At 36.9% G+C, this 20,138-nt stretch overlaps 1 pseudogene; it reads right to left on the reverse strand.

The window, feature by feature from the left end:
- Positions 1-12,918: 12,918 nt before the first annotated feature.
- On the reverse strand, positions 12,919-19,650 carry LOC112184575 (annotated as a pseudogene).
- Between the last annotated feature and the right edge of the window lie 488 nt (positions 19,651-20,138).

The raw sequence follows: 20,138 nt of genomic DNA on the forward strand, positions 1-20,138 counted from the left end.
ACCTACCTCATTAATCATACTCCTTCTCGGGTCATTGAATTTCAAAATCCTCAGCAGAAACTTCAACGACTTATGTCACTTCTGTCCCTACCAAACCTTGAACCTCGTATGTTTGGATGCGTAGCTTATGTTCATATTCCCAAGCCTCAACGCAGTAAACTTGATCCCCGTGCTCATAAGTGTATATTTGTTGGTTATGCGGATTTCCAAAAGGGTTATCGATGTTATGATCCTGTTACTGGCACTATGTATGTTTCTCTTGATGTTGCGTTTCGCAAATCTAAGCCATATTATTCAGGGGGAGGTTAAGAGTCTTCCCTTCAGGGGGAGGGAGATTGTGAAGGAAATCCTTGGGATTTGTTTGCATTTGAAGAATTCGAAGAATTCGAAGAATTAGAAGCTTTGGAGTCAAGATTTGGAGTTTAGGGTTTAACTTTGTAAGGTTGTTCAGGAGTTGGGGTGTATCGGCCGTATTGGCTTTGGATGTCTCCTCATTCTACCTGATTAGCTTGTATTTTACATCGATAGTATCATCCAATCTGGTGTAAGGGCAGGTTTTCTTGGTTTTTCACTTGAATACACACACACACACACACACACACACACACACACACACATATATATATATATATTAGAACTTAGGCATAGCCATGAAATAACAGCTTCCTTTAGAAGAAAGTGCAAATGGTAGTCAAGATGTGTTGTTAGTGTATTCATGAGGTATTTCATAAACAAGGGTGGAAGAGAAGATCATTAATTGCATCGAGATAGATACATGTAGATTCTGTTTGGTAGAACTATCCTAGTGTACTTGTATGGTTAAAAATTGTCGACATTCCTAAGATGTTTAATCATTTCCAATCTGACTCTGCAAATGCTGATTTCATTTTCAAACAGACTAAAAGCAGGTAGTTCAAGCTTTGGAAGGAGATCATCTCCAATCTCATGATTTCATTTCCACTCTTTCTCTAGAGGAATTAAATGAAGGGTTCATACCAGGTCGAAGTATGGTATGCAGCTCCTATGGAAGCATGGAATACGTATAGCACTCATGAATACAAGGATGACATGAAGAAGTTTCAGAAACTAGCACTAGAAATCCAAGAGCAAGAGCGGGTCTTCGTGTATAGGAGTAGGGTGAGTTGTGTTCAAGAGTGAGAATACCTAATGCATTAGAGTGATCTCTTTTAGGTTGAGATAAGTTGTACAAGTGGTATCTTTTTGGATACAAATGGCTCTGGTAGCGCATAAACTTAAGCTGTGTAATCTTGTGCTTATGTAATTTTCTCATTAGTGAAGATGAAAACTCTCCGAAGATATAGGCATAAAGTTGACTGGATAGTCCACAAGTAGAAGTTGTAGACACGTCTACATAACATTAGATTTTGATCTCCTGTCTACTTTTTCTCATCATCTGGTAGTATTAAATCTATAAATCTCTTCAAATCACTTTTTGACCAAAGAAAACTTCAAATCACATGTGGTGTGGGATTACTTTTTCTTTGAGACATGTTGGCTATAAATTAGCCTTTGGGGATGGATGCTCTTTCTTTCAACCTTGTTAAATCTTGTTTTCCTCTTCGCCTTGTTATTTCTTCTTTCATCTCTACTACTAGTACTTGTGTGGCCGGTGTTTAATATTCTAACAAGTAGTACTTACTACATTACCACACTTTGATCCGATAATCCATCATAGCTTTTCTTCCTGGCCAGGCCGGAAATCTCAACCCTTTCACTTATAGAAACTTATTTTTCACATACCGGATACATATAAATCAGATTGAATTCTCAAAGTTCTTTACTCATCCATGAATGCATAAAAATCAAAGATAACCATGATACACACTAAGTTTAAAACTATTCTTTTTATAAGAACATACAAGATACGCAAGTCATGAATCACATAGAAAGATCATTATGAGCCATGGAAAGTCTGATTGCTAACTAAACCAATTCAAGTGGATACGCCATCTATCATTAGCCTAGGTTTGTTTAACTCTCACTAGTGTTCATAATGATTACTACTTATGATTTAAGAATAACAATACTATTATGTGAATTACTTAAACCTAGCTCCAATACACAAAAACATCTTATGTTGGCCACCATAAAACGCTAACATATAAAAGTTATAGATAAAACCAATAAAAAACACAACACCAAAAATGTTAACACACAAAACTTTTTGCAAAACGAAAAAAAAAAAAGTGTTGTGTGATGAAGAAAAGTGAATCACACAACACATTTACAAAACTTGCGTTGTATAAGGTGGTTAAAATTCTGAACTTTTTAGCTAGTAGATTATTGCACAACAGTTATAAGAATAGTTCTTTGTGTGAATGAAAAAAAAATAGCAGTAGATTTCCCTCCTAGATCAACCCCAAATTTGGCTCGAAATTGGTACTTCATTGTACAACAGAATAGTTATATCTGTTGTATGAGTGTAGTTTGCAAATTGTCACAAAACAGTTTTTGTTTTTGTGTTGTATGATCAAGGAAAATATATTAGAGGTTTCGATGCATCTCCATAGCCACTCATTCCTTTGCTCCCAAATTGAACTTTACTTACACATAGCAGGAACTTTCCCTCCTTGCAGCCACAACTCAAATTTAATTAGTACGGAATCAGACAACACATAGCAAAGTTATGTTGTCTGATACATGAATACAAAATAAAAATAGCCAACAACCGGTGCATTTGACAACTTAATTGACTAGGGCTAGTGACTTTTGTCTCCTACTTTGTTTATTTCCAACACCCTGACAGATCACCTCAAAGCACTATTTCTTCATCACTCTTTTTCTCTCCCCGAAAGACAAGTACCTTCATCTTCATCCACAACCAACCTCCGTGTCCGACTCAAATGAAAATCGGGCTTCCAATCGAAGCGCCCAGTGGATTTCACCATCTCTCCACTGAAACCTGCATCCCTGATCCCTAATCATCAACCCCTCAGCTCTTGACCCCAAAATTTCGTCAACCCTCAAAACCCTAACTCGCTCTCTCCAACTTATTACCCATGCTGGGTCCCCATCGCTCTGAGCGCAAGGTCAATGAAGCAGCAAAAACAAAATCGAAGCTCTAAAGGCGAAGAAGGACTCCCTCATCAAATCGAAAAAGGCCACCTAGTAGACCATGTGGGAGTGTGGGATTGGAAGCAACATCTCTACGCTGAAGCCAACACCGACTCTGCTCTCATCCCTCTCGCCAGACTCAAAGCCATCTACAGCGAAGCCCTACTTCCCCAATCGGTACGCTGTCACTGATTTGGTCTCTTTCGCATTTGGGTTTAGGGATTTAGGGAATTGGGGTCCGATTGGTTTTTGTTATTTGATTTGTTTCAATGCATTTTTGCAGCAGTTAAAGAGGATTCCAAATCTACCGAAGCTAAATTTGTGGCCTCCATTCTCTTGAGGAAGCAAAAGCAGAAGCAAAAAACCACCAAGCTCGGAAGCTCCAGAACCCACATCAACAACCTCCCCAAGCTCCTCTCCTACATCACCCTAACATCACCGCCTTAGTACGTCGTCGAATCTCTCCTCTCCATCCAAGCCTTCTTCACTTCCGTCTTGCCTGACCTCCCTTCCTCTTCTTCCAAGCCCAATCACTCCCAGGACGACGACCCCGAGTTCATATACAGCACTTGGCTCTGGTCCAAGTTTGACGAGCTCGTTGAGTCCCTCATCCAGCTCATTCTTTTGCCGGAATCCGATGAAACTCTCAAGGTTTTTTTTTTTTAATTTACAGCCATTCAGATAATTATAGATATCGTACTGCTTCTAATTTGAAATTTGATAATGTTGTTAGGAGGTGGTGTTGGATACACTGATGGAGTTTTTGAAGTTGGGAAACAGAAGAAGGTTTCACTCTGCTATATTCCTTAGGTTTCTTCGTAACATTGTAAGTTATGGTTTTCTCTATAGACTTGACCAGGCTTTGATTTTCCTCTATTGCTATTTGAAGAGATCTCTATGATAATTCTGTTGTTATCACTAGGTGTACTATACAACATTGCCGAATTTCTTGGTAGACTTGCTTGCATCAAAGTATTTCAAGTATATTGATGTCCAATAAGGTCACATTGTTGTTAGGACTGATAATTGATAAATCTGAAATCAGATTGCTTCATTTAGTTCTTTGACAGGTATTGAAAATGTAATTCATAGATTGTTTTGGGTATGGGGGGTTTTTGGGTGGCCAACTGCCGCTGGGGCATCATCCTCTGGGTGTACCGGGGCTGTCATCTGTGGGAAATCAGGGACCGGGGAGTGGTGCTTAAAATTACGTTGGGTCGGGCTTTACCAGCCAATTTTCTTTGTTTTGTCACCTCAACATTCAAAATATTTGGTATTCGTTCCAATTCCTATTTTCCAAGGAAAAACACATTGCATGCTTCTTGTTGATTATTTACTTCATTTTGGGTGAACTCTGATTTGCATGGTTGTTGTGTTGAGTAGTTTGCGTGGTTTATCGTTGAATTGAATGATGAATATTTGATTCAGGTGTATGACTGCTTGTTGGGAGTTGATGCTTTATGTGATTCTGGTGATTTGCATGATTGTAGAGAATATGCTCTCGTTTGATGATTGTACTAGCTGTGCTTTTATGGCCACTTCCTCTGTTCATCTGCACCTTTTAAGATGTAGGTTAGTACTCTCTCACCCCTCGCCAGACTCAGAGCCATCTACAACAAAGCCCCACTTCCCCAATTGGTACTCTCTCACTGCTTTGCTCTCTTTCACATTTGGGTTGAGGGATTTAGGGAATCAGGGTCCGATTGGTTTTTTTTATTTGATTTGTTTCAATGCATTTTTGTAGAAGTGAAAGAGGATTCCAAATCTCCTTAAGCTAAATTTATGGTCTGAGGGTTGCTTGCATTTTTGTTTTGCCCACCAGGTGTTTGTGAAAATGCCTCAGATCTCCTTCTTTGTGTTTCTGCTCTGTGCGTCCTCTCCTCTGCTGTATTTTTTTTTCTTCCTCCTCCATTGGGAGATGAGCACATAGCATTATATTTCTTTGCACCAAAACCAACTTGCAAAAATAATTAATATTGCTGGACATTGCTTTTGTTGTTGTCTTCCACTTCAAAAGATCAATTAATTATCATGCCATATTTATATTGCTTTGATTGCCACCACCGAAGAAAGCACACATCCACCACTGAGTGCTTTGTGTTAACAAATTTTTCCACCATTCTTTGTGTTTGCATACTTGAATAATTAAACATGGTCCTTTGTCTTCTTGTTCACTACATCACTTTTGACCACTGTTTCAAGTTGTGATTCAATTGCATTTTTTGTCTCTTTTCAGAATAAAGGTGCGGCTTGAAGGCTTTGATTCATTCTTTGAATCATGCCTTAATTACAAAGATTCTTGATTCTTTATTTTTCGCATATGAAGGAAATTTACAGCAGCCATATATGTAGTACCATTTTTTTTTTAAATCTCAACAGCTGCCCCCTCATCGAATTGGATTTGTGAATTTTTTTTTGTTTCAACAGCAGCAATATATGTTTATGTTGATCATTATCTCAGACTTAGGGTTACTGCTGCTGCTAGAATAACGTCATAAAATGCACTGTGTCTGCTTCAAATCATTTTGCTTGATATTCTTTCCTCGTGATTTCAGGTTCATGCCGTAGTGAAGGAGCTGGCTCAGAAGTCTTTCAATGTGACCTTGGTATGTTCTTGAATATACTGAATTTACCTAAGAGGATAGCTATTAGTTATTCATTATATCCTAAATTTGTTTAATCTATTATTTTTAATGGGATGTTTTCCTTGTGGTGTGTAGGAATTAAAGCAGTATCCCACTTTAAGAGTGGAAGTTGGGAATGCAAGATTTGAATCGTTGGATAGGATGAAAGAAGAGAGCAAGGAAGCAACTATGCAGCTAGTTGATATGGAATCTCTCCCCCAGTGTTTGGTAAATGTGTTGCATGTGTTACCCACACATTATCTAATTATCTTGGTACCCCATTTGTTGAAATCAGATGTCCATGGAAAACAAGGAGCCATAAAGGATAATTATTCTTTTTGGAATAATTTTCTGAGTTTCTGCTATGTACTAGTCTTGCAATATATTTTTAATCTTTAATCAACAGTATAGTAACTTTGGTTGATTACTGTACAGGATGAAGCATTAATTTACAACCTGCTATTGTTTTAAGCTAGTTATTTTCACATTAATTTTTTTATACGGTTATTTTCACCTTAATTACACTTCTAAAATATTGACGGTAAAAAGTCACAGTTAATACTTGGTAGTTGTTGAACTTCCAGGAATTTTACCTTTAAATGGTGATCTGGGTATGCTTATTTCTCTGATTTTGGATGTCAATGATTGGTTTTTTTATGTTTTTGTCTTTAATGTACCTTGCTTAGTGTGGAGAGTTGTCTAGTTTTTCCTGTATTATCCATTATACGTCATAGATTTAGTTCTTTTTTATACTCTGGTCGGTGGATTAGCAAAATGTGTGAAGGAAAGAGTGACTATTGAATGTGGGTTTTGGGTGTCCTAGAAAAAAAGACAAACGGAGACCTGTTGGGATTTTTTAGAGTTTTTATTTTTTTTGCCTATGAATTTTTCTGAGATCCATGAGGAGACACATATCCTAGAATCACTTCTTCTTGCTTCAGATCTTCCTCTGATGAAAATTCAGTCTTGGGTGATAGATTTCTGATTGAATCTTAGGAACTAATGGAGTTGGTATTATATTCCTTGGTAGACCTTTGTTCATTTAGGTAATTTTTTCAAGTTTCATAGGTTTCTACCATTGCAATATTGGAATTTAAATTACATTTTAGTAGATACATTTGTGCCTCCTAAAAAGAAAAGTTCTTTTGAAGTGATCTCTGAGTCCATGCCTAATATCCAGTATATGTTCACAAACTGCTAATACTTTGGTTAAGTTTGAAATCAGAGATAGTATAAAGAGTTCGGTATTTGATCTTTGCTATATGCTGGTGTGGCTGATTTGGTCTGATTTGGTCATTTCTCAAAATTTATCATTTCACAATTGATAGTTAGCTCAATTGTTCATGCTAGTTTATGAATTATAATTAAGGTACTTGACTATCCCTCTGTTTCTCTCTCTCAGTAGGACTTTGAATATCTCATCTCTTAGATATCCGTCATCTCATATATCTATTCTACGGCCGCGAGAGAAGCTTGATGACTTCCAGATTCCTATCTCATCAGCTTAGCAATGGTCTTTACTTGTCAGGCAGGCCTGAGCAGCCAAAAGAAAGAGCACCTACAATGGGCTCAACTACCATGCCCTCTACTGTAAGTTTAGGGTTCTAAATCACTTGGATGAATTCAAATTTGTGGAAGAATTCATGGCCGCCTTAGGAGTATATCCCCAAGAACACTTTAGAATTGGTAAGTTTCTCTTCTCTCTCTTCTTCGCCTCCCTTTACTTCCTCACACAATCCAAAGATCGAAAATTTTAAATGAAATCTACAATTTACTTCAAGGCGCACTAGTATTGAATTTACCATGTTTGCACTGGAATTTCTCTTGGTGACTGGTATTGAATTACTATGTAGATTAAATCATTCTTATTGGTCAATGTAGTTAATAGCCCATCTTGGTGGTACAGGTTAGAACTGTATATGCCAACTCAATCAAATCTTACTTTGCCCAATTTCATCTTTTATAGTGCTTTGAAAAAGAAATTAAAGGAGAAGATGGCTGAATTTCAGGCAGTTCAAACTTACATACACTTTTAGCCTTGTTTTGTTTCTTTCAGGCGAATTTTTACAGGTTTGAGCATTTAATTGCCCCTTATCTGTGGCTATGTAACTTCCTTTGACTTGAATATTGGTACCATTTCTCCTTTTTTGTGATTTTCAGTGACGGGCACAAGAGCTGATGAAGAGGTGAAACTTGATGCATTGTTCAAATTTTTTTTTCCCCTCCCTGCCCCCTTGAGACCACTTTTTACTGTCAACACTGGGATACTTTGAATGAATTTTTGACGTGTTGAACAATTTGTTCCAACTTCCTATCACCCCTACAATTGTTTTAGTTTGAGCTGTTAGATTTACTAAATTAGAAATTAAGTTTCTTTTTAAAGAAAAATTATTAGTTTCCGGAGATGTCCTGTCACAGTATCTTTCTTGCATGCTTAGTTTGATATTGTCAATTTGATTAATGTTATCTTTTGCTACTGTAGGAGAATCATTGGTTCTAAATAAGCAAAGACTCTGAACAGAGGTCAGTACTTAATATCTTAGTTTGAATGTTTCATATGTTAGTAACTAGGTTCTAAAAGCAACTTGTCCTGCCTTAGATATATACTGCTTCCTATATATGGACAAATGCTGCTGATTTTGGGTTGAAAGGTTAGAGGAAAGCTCAATGTTATCAGTTGGGTGACAAGAACAAAAACTTAGTAGAGATTAGAGAACAGCAAAGGAAATCAGAAGAAAGAAAAGCAAAGGAAGTTATGTTTGAAGGACAAAAAACTCAGTATTAGCACTTTGTTATTATGTCCATGTCTTATTCACCAAAATGATTAACTAATCCTTTTGATATAATAAACTGATTTCAGTGGGAGAGGAAAGGTAGCAGCCAATACACCCAAGAGGATATTGATCAAGTGCGAAATGAGTGGGGGAAGTTTGTTGTCAACACATATGTGCCAGAGTCATAAAGTAGCGCACTTGTTGGTACATTTTAGATAAGGAAAGCATCTTTTTTGTGCTTCTCTGCTAATACATTGTCATGCACCATGTGTGGCATGTTTTGAAACAATATATATGTGTGTAAGCCTTTTGATGTCCCAAGTAGATGGGCATGCACTAGAATGCTTTTCTTGTGTAAAATGTTGGTTTCAATGATTGGGAAATGCACCCCTTTTGCTTTTGAAGTATAAAGTATTGGTTATATGAATCATTTGATGGTTTGCAATGTTTGTATTTGACAGAGTACTGTCCATTTGGTAAATGGACCAAATGAATGCACAATCTAATTCAGGAATGGGATTTCAAATGATCACATAACAGATTAGATATAATGATCACTGCCTGTTGTCTGAATGGCCAAAAATGGGACAAAAACACATTGTAATCAATCATATCACACATCGGTTTTTAACGAATCAATGTCTTTTGATTTATACTCAGACAATAGAATTAATTGAACTCTGTTGTCCTAAAAGTTAATCACACGACAGAACCAATTGAACTCTATTGTCCTAAAGTTAATCACACAACAGATATAGTCCAACAACTGAAGTATGAAGATCAATCAGACAACAGACAAAATCAAAAAATGTTGTCTGATGAGCTTAACATACAACAGCTTAAAACTGGCACTGTTGTCTGAAGACAGCGCCTCAACTGCTGCGCATCTGCTCTTGGCATCTGTCGAGCTATCACACGACAGTTATAGCACATACTTGTTGTCTGTGTGTTTGTCACACAACTGTGTTCCACCATTGTCTGATTTTATCATCAGACAACGGCTCACTCTACAACGGTGGGACTCCAAATCCCACATCGGTTTTCTGCCGTTGTCTGATAAGATTTTTAGTGTAGTGAAATCATTCAGAAAAAATTAGAACAATGAACCCTAGCCATTATGGCTTGGGATTCCATTATCGGTGTCCATCTCCGAAGCAAAGCGGATTTCTCCTCTCCGCCGCTTGAAGCTGTTTTGCAACTAGCATTCCAACATCAATCATGGGTGACCAACACCCAAGCGAACCTGCACTCCACAGGCATGTCCTCTACTCAGGCTGAGTTCAAGGAGGATTTTGTGGGAATTGGTTGGAGGATGCGACCAGCAAGAGGGCGTCTCAAGGCCCTGAAAGACTGTGAAAGACTCAAGGAGGAAGCTCAAATTGGTGTCACCGATCTTTGGCATGGAATATGGTGGACTGGATCTTGGCCTCTGAGGCTTGTAGGCAACACATTGATTTTAGTATTCTTATGGAGGTGAGAGCGGTGAAGAGAAGAACACTGTTGAGTCGATTTTAGATGGGTGTTGAAAGTGGCGGAAGGGCGCTCAGAGTTAAGGCTTTCCTGTTTGTCGGGGCTCGATGTACAACGATGATTGATTTCATGCTTCGATCTGCCGGGATGATGGTGATAGGCGGCGCACACCGATTACAGGAGGTGAACATGGCGTCCATCGCTGATGAGGCAGGATGGATGCCTATATCAGTAGGGAGGCCCAACTCTATTTGGATGCCCAAACTGACCCTAAAAGCCCATATCACTTCTGAGGCCTAAACCAATGCTGATGGCCAATTAGGGATCCTAAGTTTTTTGGAATGTTGCTTGGATCTGGGCTCATTCGTGGACCAGAATCATGGGCTCTTATTCCCTAGGGTTTCGTATTTGGGACTCCAGTGGCTTCATTCAACAATCTACGTCTATGTTTGATTTTGTTATCCTACAGATTATGATTTTTTCTCTTTAGATCTTGATAATGATTAAAGGAGTTTTCATACAAAATTATCTCTTTGTAGGGAAGTGTTGTAGTTTGTTAGGCTCCTTGTTTAAGTGAGCTTCAATGTCTTAAGTGAATGGTGCATGATTCCTGTTTTCTGAAAAAATTTGTATGTGCCGTTCTGGCCTGCGATTATCAATGAAATCTTCATTTACTCAAAAAAAAAAAAAAAAACAAATCATTCATGAATCAAAACAAACAAATAAAGAGAAATATCAATGTGAATTGTACATATCTGGGGATTTGAATTCGTCCCTAACTAAAAGTGAGTTAGTTCCACATGTCCATAAAGTTCATAGTAATATCAATCACAAAAGAAATTTAAATTAGAAAAAAAAACATAAACGAATAAAGGAAAGAGATGGTGAGGCAACTTAAGAGATTCTCTTGAATGCAAAGAATCGCCGGGATGATGGTACGATGCAAGGCTTATTTTCTGAACTTTTTGAACTCAGAATGTGAAGAAATTTAAGAGATATAAATGTTGTGAAGCGGATGCGCAAATTCTATTGTCTTCTCCCTCCTTTTATATTGGTTTTCATCCTACAATTATTTTCTCAACTCTAATTAGGTTTCGATTCGAGAGATGCTTAGGCCTACAAGTGTCACACAGCCCAATCTGTCGTTACGTGGAGAGTGTGGGCTTTTCATGCCGTTTGGACACATGGAAAAGCCAAAAAATAAAAAGGGACATTTAAAAATTCTGTTGCCAGGAACCGAACCCAGGTCTCTTGGATGAAATCAAAATATCCTAACTACTAGAAGACAACGGATGTTATTGCTAACATTACTAAACATTATGCCAAATAAAGATTTAACGCTCATCAGCCACCAAAAGGAAACTTTAATTTGAAATAGGCCATTCATTGAAAGTGGTCTATCCCCAAATGAATATAATTATGTAAAAACGCAGAAAATTAATTTGCATTCCATAAATATAGATACAATTTATAGCAAATTATATTAAATGTTATCTCATTCTATTCGTGAATTTATGCATAATGATTTTTTGAAAATGTTCTTATTAATTTCTTTCTTGGATTCTTCTAATGATAAATCATGCCTTGTTGGATTTTCTATAAATGAGTCACATTTGACCTTTGGTCGAAACTCACACTCTCCCATTTTCTTTTATATCCTCTCTTTCTACCTTTCTCAAGTTCTTACCAAAGAGGGTGATATACTCAATCACACTTACTATGGAGGATTTGAGTTCTATATGGATGACTTGTGAAGAGGTGCATCATTCCAATTATTTCTTGTTTAAAGTGATGTATTTGTTAATCTTGTTTTGCCGTGGTTATTGCTTGGCTAGCCAATTTGATCAAAACTCCATCGTTTTGTTATACTTCAATAGTGTGTTTTATGATGTTTTGTAGTAGTAATTATATTCAGTTCAGTATATTTCAAAATTGAAATTCTGTATTGTATATTACCCGTTGTTTTTCCCATTTTTGACCATTTACCTGTTTTGAATTCACAAAGCACATATGACTTGAAGTAGAAGATTTTGAGCACCACCCTTGAACTAGAATCACTGAAGAGTTTAGCAGCTGAGAGTTAACAAAATGCGAACAAGATCCCACTACTACAAAAAGGCCATCAGACGACGGTGGATTTCTGTTGTGTGATGACCAAGCTCACCGTGGTCTAAGCGAGTGTTGTGTGATTGAAAAATCACACAATGGTAATTCCACCGTTGTCTGACATTAGTTTGCTCAACAGAATAGTTATTTTTCTGTTGTGTGAATTCTGCGCAGCAGGTGCCTGCCATGGCATGCGCATGGATGCCTCGGTCATTCAGACAACAGAAAAAGAAATTTTGCAGTTGTGTGAGATTCATAACACACAATGGGTATAACTTATTATTTGTTGTGTGAGATTCATAACACACAATCGGTATAATTTATTCTTTGTTGTCTGAGACTAATAACATACAACAAATATAACTTATTCTTTGTTGTGTGAGATTCATAACACACAACGGGTATAACTTATTATTTGTTGTGTGAGATCCATAACACACAACGGGTATAACTTATTCTTTGTTGTGTGAGATTCATAAGACGCAATGGGTATAACTTATTCTTTGTTGTCTGAGACTAATAACAGACAACAGATATAACTCATTCTTTGTTGTCTGAGGTAAGTAACACACAACCGAAGTGAAATTATCTCCCTTGTCTGTTGGTTACTCAGACAACAGAGATGATTTTATTTCCGTTGTGTGTTATGAATCTCAGACAATAGAAGTTTGTTTTCTTTTGTTGTTGGTTGTTAGTTCACACAACAAATTCTTTTTATCATCCATTGTGTGAGCAACATTAGGTTTGTTGTTTGAGCTTGGTTCTCACAACATTGTTTTGAGCTGTTGTTTGTTCATTATGTATTCCATACCTAGAATATCTTTTCATAAATAATGCTCTGTATTACCACATAAACCCACACTAATCCATATCATATAAGTTTTTCAAACTTCCAAACATTCAAGTTATTTGATAATGTACCAAACAAGCCTTCCTAGCTACTACCTACACATGAATCAAACTTGGTAGCTCATATGCTGAAAGGAGGTAATCCATAGCACTTGCTTGTCGAGCTCTAAGATCCCAGTCCAAAACTCATTTACGTTGCTTCTCGAGCTTTGGATCATTACTATAGAGTGGGCATCCTTTTTATGGCTCTAATGTCTTCCTTCCCAGTCCTCACTGTCATAATTGAAGACTGTTGAAAACCAGAAAAATGTTAATTAGAGTAAATAAGAACAGCATCCTTAATCTGGGCAATTGTATGATCATTAGGCCCTGCACCATGAAAAGTGAAAATAAGAATTAAACTACCACATGACTTGGCAATGGCACTAAAATTATGTGTATCATGTACGCATTACCATGACAGGGATGCAAGATATATATCGAGACATGGATAGAGAACAAAATTGTATATAGAACTTTGCAATTTGCATGGAGCTACTGACTGAATACCTTTGATTAAGATTGTGAAAGAATGAGGGTTGTTCACATTTTCGACAAATGTGTACTTCTCTTCACCAAGGAAGTGCTCATATACAAGTCCAGCCCAGCCAAGGCAATCAGGAGTTAAATCATCTACAGAGTTCACTACCTCCCCTCCATAAGCCAAAACCAACCGTTCCATATTTCTCCTCTTTGCTCTTCTCAAAGCAATAATCTACAAAATTAGGGGTTAGAAAAAGGTTGAACAAAAGAATTACACTGTACAAAAGTATAGCTAGTTCATAACAAAACACCAATACAGCTATGCTGTATTCGTAACTTGACAAAACTAATATGACCAGACTTTATAAACAGTATTCTGATGGGTATTCCTAAAACTAGCTATCATTTTAGGTTTTCATCTTGTCATATATTGTGATTAAGATTCACAGTGACATTCAGAAAATTCTTAAAATGCTTTTGGGGGGGTGTATTGACTCTCTCATACAAGTGCACAGATTTTACTAGAGCAATAGAGAATAATCAAGTTGTTTGTAATACGCTTCCTGTAGACACATAACATTTAAGGCGAGATGTAGAACCATAAAGTAGCAGATTTCCAGATTAATCTTTCTTTTTAAAATGTATTTATGGAGGCCTCTCTCAGATCTTTACCAAAGTGAAGCATTTTTTAGTCAAACAACCAATTCAGAAATTTGACAGAAGGTAATAAATAAATGATTCATGCTTACCCCTGCCCTTGCCAGAAGGTCCAGAGATGGGGGATCAATTCCCTTCTGATTGATAACGACAAAATTATTGACATTACCAGAACGAACCTGCAAGTCACAAAGTATAGAAATCATTTCAGCATGTGCAGGAATGCTAGTGTGCTGCATCAACAATTTAAATGCAGTATCAATTAAAACATTCTACCTTATTTTTCAGCTCAATAATCTTTCTAACTCTCTCGTCAACCTGACGACTTTAAGCTAAAACCATTGCTTCTCTCTGCTCCGCATTTGAATAGAAAAATCCAGAGTTCACTTCACTAAGAAGAAAACCATCAATTCCATAATGATCAGAATGCATGACTATGAGAACAGAAGATGATATCTGCACAAAGGACTGCTATCTTGTTCACAAGCTTTAAGAATAAAAAGTGAAAGCCATATTGCAAGCACAATGCAAAACAAAATACTCTTAAGACAATGGTTTTTGCTCACAAATAACTTGTTTGTGAAGAAAGTATAAAGAGCTCCATATATAAATACTGATTCCACAATTTTAGAAACATTTGGATAAATTATTAACACCAAAATTTACACAGGTTTATTTACAACCCAATTTCTACATATTTACCTTTTCTCGAACTCCAGAGATACATTAGCTGTCAAGATGTAACAATTCTCTGCTCGTCGCTTCATATCAGGATGCCTAGAACCATGATCAAGGACAAGACCCTCAACCTAGAATAAGACATAGATTAACTGAGAAACTGTAGAATGACAACAGAAACTTCTATCCCATATACAAAGCACCGATAAAGCATACATCAAGCCCAGCAATCAAAACCAAAAGTTGATCTAGCCTGCAGTAATATGATTTTCAATTCCATCATTGAATCTTGGAATGAAGAAACAAAAATAATAAAAAGAATTGGAACTACATCCAATGATATTCATCAAGTGATCAAGATCAAAAGAGAATCTTAAAGGTTGAGTAGTGTATAAGATATTAACATACCAAACGTGTATCTGCATCAAATTTATGGCGCATGTGCATAATGTCCACCATAAGCAGATCAATTGCCTCCACAGGTATGCAGATGCAAAGAACCTGTCAATAATGAAACTGTAGTTTGTAACAAATGAAGATGCAAGAGGTCTACAATAAATACTAGATTCTGTAAGCCACTTAACTTGAAAATTAGAATTACATGTGGAATAAACATTATTTCAAGCCCTCTTGCATAAACCACAATTACTCACCGCATTTACAACTATGTCAGTCAATTGATCAGCCAATGCTTCATGTAACTGCAAAAAAGCATTTTTCATATTAGCATGATATATAACAGGAAAAGATTTCCTTTGCTGAGCAGGACTCAAACCTAAGAGTAAACCTCATTCTCCCCTTCCCCTTCTACCAAAAATAAAAAGGAAAAGCATAATTCAAGATACCTTTGTTCGCACAGTTGTCCTTGCTACCATTTTTAGGATTTCTTTGTCAGGCTCACTGCCCATTACCACAGAAGTTTTAAATTTCTCGATAAATTGAAGTGTTGCACTTTTGGCAATCTCAAAACCATCAACCAGGACACGTGGATGCATCCCTGCAACAAGAATAAAATCATTATTATCAAGGTCAGACAAGAAGTAACGTAGAACACATTTCAAGCTTTTTTTTTTGCTACAAAACAGTCCACCAAGCACAAGTGTCCTCTTTTCTCACTTAGTAACAGAAAACAGAAACATTTCTTTTTGAGAATCTAACACAATTAAGGAGAGGTATTGCTAGCTGCTGATGACGGCAATGGATTTGATTCTTTGAACCTAGGTTTCTAAACGACTCTTCTTTGGAGAATGGGAGGAGAATTGCGTTTCAAATGATGTACATATTAAAACTGATGTTAAACCTCTTTGATCCTGAAGATGCCTCTTATCCAAATTGAGTAAAGTGTGTGGGGGACAATCATGGTTATGCGATCTATTTCTCAAGAGGCCGGCCGGTGTAATTTCCTATAACAAGTTAAGCAAGGTCACCCCACATTTTCCATATTTACTTCATCTTGGTTTTAGAGCTATGATACAAAGATCTTATGGATGTATCCAGAGCTTCTGCCTACACCATTAATTACAACTAGAAGAAGATTCGGAGCAGCATAAGGTACTTGAGAATGGATATAAGATGAAGGTAATAAAGGTTGATCATGAGGCTCAAGGTGTTCCTTTATGGAGAAGATAGAACATTTCATGAGGGAATAAATTTGTCTTTGTTCCTTTATGAACTGAGCAAGAGAGGTTTTGCAGGTTCTATATCTATATTTATATAGGAATTTTCTCAGGTGCGGACGTCCGTACAGAATTTTCGGTACGGATTTCCTGTTTTCGACCACTTTCTGGCCACATTTTTACATCTTAACCGTTCAGTTTTTAGGTCCTAGTGTATAGATCACCTCTACAAAATTTCATCCAATTTGGTGATCGTTAAGGCATCCAAAACTGCATTGGATAAAATTTTGTAGAGGTGATCTATACACTAGGACTTAAAAACTGAACGGTTAAGATGTAAAAATGTGGCCGGAAAGTGATCAAAAACAGGAAATCTGTATCGTCCGCTCGGTACGAACGTCCGCACCTGAGACGGACTGTGTATATATATATATATATAACTCAATTTGTCTTTATTGGTCATTTCATATAAGTTGATAAAGTCAACCATTATTTCAAAAAAGTGGGAGGTCCAAATGTTAATTTTGGAGGTATGAATATAAACACTCCTACTTATTAGCTTTTTCAGGAAAAAAAAAACTAATGACCACTAACTATGTTAGTGTTCAAGTAAATCCCTATTTGTGTGTCTGGCCCAAACTCTAGGTTACTTGACCTAGTGGTAATAGGGTTTTAATTAGAGAGAATCTCGGAGAATATCTTAGAGATATCCATTCATTGTATAATTACATTTCCTTGCACAATTCAAATTCTATGCATTGTAATCCTCTATATAAAGAGGCCCATATTACCAATGAGAACACACAGCAATTTTCTCTCAATTCTCGTTTCCCTAAAACACGTTATCAGCACGAAGCCCTTACCCTGAAACCCTAAATTCGTAACCTTTAAACCCTAGCCACTACCGCCGCATATATTGAAGCCCTCAATCCCAGGATTCCAGAACCGGCCGGAAAACCACCGAATCGGCCACCGGAAGTATCGAACCAGCCCTCCAAGAAGAAAAAAAGGGATCCCTGCACCAGTTCACCACCTTCCGGACCTCCGATTGCTACCAAATTTTGCCACCAGCAGCGTCTCGATCCCAAGATCCAGGAACTAAAAACAGAACCCCAAAAACCGGTCTAAAACATGTTGAACCGGCCTGTAGAAAAACCAGCAGAACAAAGAAAAAAAAAAAGGAAAAGAAGGAAGCCCAGAAACCCAAAAGCCCACAAACGTAGGCCCACTGCCATGTCAGCATAAGGGACCCACTGACATGTCAGCATAAGGGGTCACTGCCACGTCAGCATTAGCCACGTTATCATAAGGGACCACTACCACGTCAGCATCCAAGGACCCATCGCCACATCAGCACCGGTCAACAACAGTCAACCTGTCACACCCCAACTTAGGGATTTTTTTTTTTTTTTGAGTTGAAGGTATGACTTGTACTAAAGAATAGAAACATAATAAAGAAAATTCGTAGTCCATTTGAATCAGATTTGAAGTACTGAAAGAAATAACCAAGTTGCCTTTCCAGCAAAATTACTAATGCAAAAAGCTAACTTCTTGGTGACATAAATCCTTTGTATGAATTCCAAAAAGGAAAAGTTTTGTTTCATTTGAAACATGGGGATGTCTAGTTTTGAAATGCTGGTGCCTCCAAGCATGATTGAATAGAAAGCTATTAAGAGAAATACCAAGAACATGACAGTGCTGCTGTCTTAAAAAAAAAAAATCATGCAACAGACCTGTAACTTTGAAAAATCATAACTAATTCTAGAAAAATCGTTTTCAAGATATTCAAATTTTGAAATGATCTTTAAGATGTCTACTGAAACTTTTATGTAGACACCAACTTCAAATACCCAACCAAAATGTACATACAGTTTTCAGTAAAAAGGCAACTGCATCAAAAGCTCAGAAACACAATTGCAGATTTGTAGATCTCTGTTCTACCTTGAATTTAACCAATGAATTTTAAACATAAGAGCTGGAAAATAATGAAACCAATCAAAGAACTTAGAATCAATTATAAGACATAACCGATTCAATGAACATAGCATGGATTATGGAAAAAGAATAAATTTATAATGCAGCAAACATAATTATATAGATTACCGTACAAACTTTCTTGATAGTTCATTATTCCCACAGAAAATTCAAACCTATATTTCAAAGGCAAACTACAAACTGGCAGCCTTTGCTCTTATTCTAGGAAACTAAACAAAACAAGTCTCACACTTCCTTCACATTAATCACAAGCTCTTCAAAAGGGAAAACTAAACTTCATTTCCAGTACCTGCAATATTTGATAGGGGTGAGCATCAATAGCTCAGTAGGAGGCTAAGCCTCTTTAAATAAACAACAGAAACTAGTGACACTCAAAACAGCAACACATGAATGTATGCAATGCTATTTTCAGCTATTACCCTGTTAAGTCACATGCTAAGACACCAAGAGTCTACATGTCCCATACCATGTAATTTACCTTTTTGAGGTGACTCCAGATGAAATAACATATGAATTAACCCCATAACGCAAACCATGATTCCCTTTTTGCTAGTCATCTTACTTAATCTCGATCACCAAAATCATACAGCTCTATTAGCCCACCTGACATTTGGTCCTTACGGATTAAGCTCAACTACACAAAAGAATACTCCCACATATTTCATTCCCATTCTATTCTATCAAAACCATCCCTCAGACTTCATGAACATGCTAATGAAACAATATGATAAATAATAGATAACACCCATTAACTCATCCATCAATCAAATTTCATAACTGAAATAACATATAGCAACACAGCAACCAAGCAAATTAAATAGAGATTTCCCCAGATCCCCCTACCTCATTTCAGAAGTTAGTTTATACTTCTCAGGTTCCTCCTTAATCTCAAAATTTCTCCTTCGCTCACTTCTTCTTTTTTTTTTTTTTTGTAAAAACAAATATAGGGAACTCAATAAAGAAAGTAGAACAAACCTGGATATTTATAGTGTATGGCAAAGAGGTCAGATTTTAATTCTAGATAAGCACAACAGAGAGTAGATTTGGATGCCAACACTATCGGCTTTCTCTATGTTTCGATAAGGACTGCCACCTCCTGGTTCTAGGTCTCCACCACATGCTTCTAGGGATCCACCTCCTGCTACTAGCTTTGATGACTCACAACTCTGGTAACTGACTCTCCAAGGCTCTTCAGCAACATCGACACCTCCAACTTCTAAGATTATTCTTATCCGGGTGGTCTATCGTAGTGGTACTTATCCTTTAGTTTAGGTGGAGTGGTGCTTGCAATGAGAATCACAAATAGGGGAGGAAGACGATGAAGATAGCAGACAAGATTTTGAGATTGGTTTGTCGTTAAACGACATCCAACAGAAGTATAAATCAATTGGTCTTGGGCTTTTAAAATTGACTTGGATTTAAAATAAATAAATAAATAAATAAAATAAAACAAATAATGGGCTGGTCTAAAAATATAGAGATAGCATATATACTTATATATATCTAAACAACACGTCTTGGTGATGTGTGTGTGTATATATTTATATATATCTCACTATAAAACAATTATACATATACACACACCCATAATTAAGAATATAAATTAATACTCAAGCAAAAATAATAATATTCACTGTATCTTACTTTCTTAATATTATTAAAAGTATAGGTCGTTACACAACCTCTGGTCAACGCCAGTCAACCCTCTGGTCAACGACTTTCTGGCTACTTTTCCAGTGATTTTTTCCAACAACTTTTTCCAGCGACCTATT

This window comes from Rosa chinensis, chromosome 2 (genome assembly GCF_002994745.2).
Source record: "Rosa chinensis cultivar Old Blush chromosome 2, RchiOBHm-V2, whole genome shotgun sequence".
Taxonomy (NCBI): Eukaryota; Viridiplantae; Streptophyta; class Magnoliopsida; order Rosales; family Rosaceae; genus Rosa; species Rosa chinensis.